This window comes from Schistocerca piceifrons, unplaced genomic scaffold, assembly GCF_021461385.2.
Source record: "Schistocerca piceifrons isolate TAMUIC-IGC-003096 unplaced genomic scaffold, iqSchPice1.1 HiC_scaffold_325, whole genome shotgun sequence".
Taxonomy (NCBI): Eukaryota; Metazoa; Arthropoda; class Insecta; order Orthoptera; family Acrididae; genus Schistocerca; species Schistocerca piceifrons.
The window spans coordinates 57501-60000 of NW_025728543.1; the positions used below are offsets into that span (position 1 = coordinate 57501).

General features: G+C 63.1%; 1 pseudogene; it reads left to right on the forward strand.

Moving 5' to 3' along the window:
• Positions 1-2500, forward strand: part of LOC124745571 — a 7679-nt pseudogene that overhangs the window by 2374 nt on the left and 2805 nt on the right.

Sequence of the window (2500 nt, forward strand, 5' to 3'; positions counted from 1 at the left end):
GGATCGGGGCGTGTCGGGCTTGGTCGGGAAGTGGGTCAGCGCTAACGTGCCGGGCCTGGGCGAGGTGAGTGCCGTAGGGGTGCCGGTAAGTGCGGGCGTTTAGCGCGGGCGTGGTCTGCTCTCGCCGTTGGTCGGCCTCGTGCTGGCCGGCGGTGCAGGATGCGCGCGCCTGCGCGGCGTTCGCGCCCCGGTGCTTCAACCTGCGTGCAGGATCCGAGCTCGGTCCCGTGCCTTGGCCTCCCACGGATCTTCCTTGCTGCGAGGCCGCGTCCGCCTTAGCGTGCTCCTCCGGGGGCGCGCGGGTGCGCGGATTCTCTTCGGCCGCCATTCAACGATCAACTCAGAACTGGCACGGACTGGGGGAATCCGACTGTCTAATTAAAACAAAGCATTGCGATGGCCCTAGCGGGTGTTGACGCAATGTGATTTCTGCCCAGTGCTCTGAATGTCAACGTGAAGAAATTCAAGCAAGCGCGGGTAAACGGCGGGAGTAACTATGACTCTCTTGGGGCTTTGGGGCTTTGGGGGGTTACCAGCCCTCCATCGCAAAACCCTTAATGTTGGGACAACAAGAGAAGAAAACACGGGTACCGGGCCTTCCGCTGAAGGACCCGGCCCAACAGTCCCGACTGCTAGCCTGCCAACCCTCCCTGAAGTAGAGCAGGCCGTGGAGCCATGGTTCCACTGCAGCATTTGCAGCCGTGCCTTCCGCAGCAAGATCGGGCTCGGACAACACCGCCGCCGCGCCCATCCGGAAGCGGCAAATGCGGAGATTATAACCGATAGGAAGAGAGCTCGGTGGGCGGAAGAAGAAATGCGGGAGCTCGCCCTGGCGGAGGCTAGGCTTCTCTGTGCCAGTGACTCCAAAGTCCTCTTTGCAAACCAGGAGCTTCTACCCCTGTTTCCGCACCGTACCCTGGATGCCATCAAGTGCAGGAGGAGGACGGTGGCACACAGGACGATGGTGCGGGAATACGTAGAGGAGCTGAGGCGGGAACAACAGACGCAGCATGGTCTGCGCCATTCACCCGTCCCGGAGTCGCTGCCGGAGGGGCCACCCTCTCCGCCGGAGCTTGAGCGCCCGCCACAAACATCTGTAGTCGACGAAGCTATATGGAGGCACCTCGCCGGCCTGCCGCGGTCGGCCGCGCGCTTCTCGGCCCTGGACGACCTTGCGTGTTTGGGGCCGGGTACGCCGTTGGCAGTGGTCGCGGCTGGGCTGCCTGAGGCCCTCCGTGCTGTCGGCTCTGAGGAAGCAGGAGCAAGGAAGAGGAAGACGTTGCGCCCGCCATCCAAGCAGCGGTCTGGTGGTGGCCCTCCGCTCTCCAAGCGGAAGCGCCGCCGGTGGGAATATGCCAGATGTCAGGATGCCTTCAGGAAGAATCGCGCGCGCTGCGTGCGTGGTCTCCTGGATGGCACCCTGCTCCAGCCGCCGTCGAACATCCCAGGGCTGGTGGACTTCTGGCGCAGCCTCTTCACGACAGAGCCACCTTCCAACGCTGGCTCCATTCCCGACCGGCTTCTCCCGCGCTCGGAGTCTGTTGACTTTGAGCGCCTATGGAGGCCGATCACTGCAGAAGAGGTTGCGGCCGCCCTGCCGCCCAGAGGCTCCGTTGCCGGCCCTGACGGCCTCTCGCCGGTGCAGCTGCGCCGCCTTCCAGCGGAGGTCACCACCAAACTCCTAAACCTTTTCCTGCTCACCCGCAAGCTCCCCCCTTCCCTCCTCCGAGCCAGGACCTCTTTGCTGCCTAAGACAGCCGCCCCAGCATCCCCCGCTGACTTTCGGCCCATCACCGTCTGCTCGGTGCTAGCCCGAACCTTCCATAAGGTTCTGGCGACTCGCCTTATGCAGATGTGTGCTGTGGACGAACGTCAGCGGGCTTTCATCCCAAGGGATGGGATGCTGGAGAACACTTTCCTACTCGACCGGATACTCGTCGGCGCCGTCCGCCGCTGTCGTTCTGTGTTCATGGCATCCCTCGATGTGTCCAAGGCGTTCGATTCGTTGGACCATGCGGCTTTGCGTCCTGTGCTTAAAGCCCATGGTCTGCCGGACGAATTCATTGACTACGTCGAGGGCTGCTATGCGGACAGCACGACGGTAATTGCGGGGGGTGGCGACGAGTCCCCGGCCGTGCGGCCAGCAAGAGGTGTTCGGCAAGGAGATCCTCTGTCCCCTCTCCTGTTCAATTTCGCTGTTGATTATGTTCTAGATCAGCTGCCCTCACACGTAGGTGTCAAGGTGTTGGGCCGCCAGACGAACGCGGCGGCCTTCGCGGATGACATCCTGCTCTTCGCCTCCACGAGGGGGGGCCTGCAGTCCCTTATCAACGCAGCAGTAGCAGCCCTCGACCAGCTGGGGCTGCGTGTTAACCCGCGGAAGTGTCTCACCCTCGCACTCGTGGCGTCCGGCCGCGAGAAGAAAGTGAAAGTGGATGCGAGCGTCACCTTCACGGCCGGCGAAACCACCATGCCGGCGTTGGGAGTGGGTGAGACCTTC